Raw genomic sequence first — 387 nt, 5'->3', positions numbered from 1 at the left:
CACCGGCACGGCGCACCGGGCATTAGGTACTGGGACTGGATACTGGGTACTGGACACTAGGGAGCACCGGAACTGGGCACTAGGTACTGGGCACCGGGACTGGGGACTAGGTCCTGGATACTGGGCACTAGGTACTTGACACTGGGACTGGATCCCGGACACTAGGTACTGGATCCTGGGCACTGGGACTGAATACTGGGTCTGGGCACCGGGTGCTGGGCAGCAGGCACTAGGACTGGGACTGGATACTGGGCACTAGGTACTTGGCACTGGGACTGGGCACCAGGCACTGGGGCCAGGCTCTGGCAGCAGGCACCGTGTGCTGGGACGAAGCACTGGGCCCCAGCACCTGGCACTGGGCACCAGGATCAAGCCCCCAGCACTGCG

This window comes from Apteryx rowi, unplaced genomic scaffold, assembly GCF_003343035.1.
Source record: "Apteryx rowi isolate R43461 unplaced genomic scaffold, aptRow1 scaffold_478, whole genome shotgun sequence".
NCBI lineage: Eukaryota > Metazoa > Chordata > Aves > Apterygiformes > Apterygidae > Apteryx > Apteryx rowi.
This window is presented reverse-complemented; position numbering follows the sequence as displayed.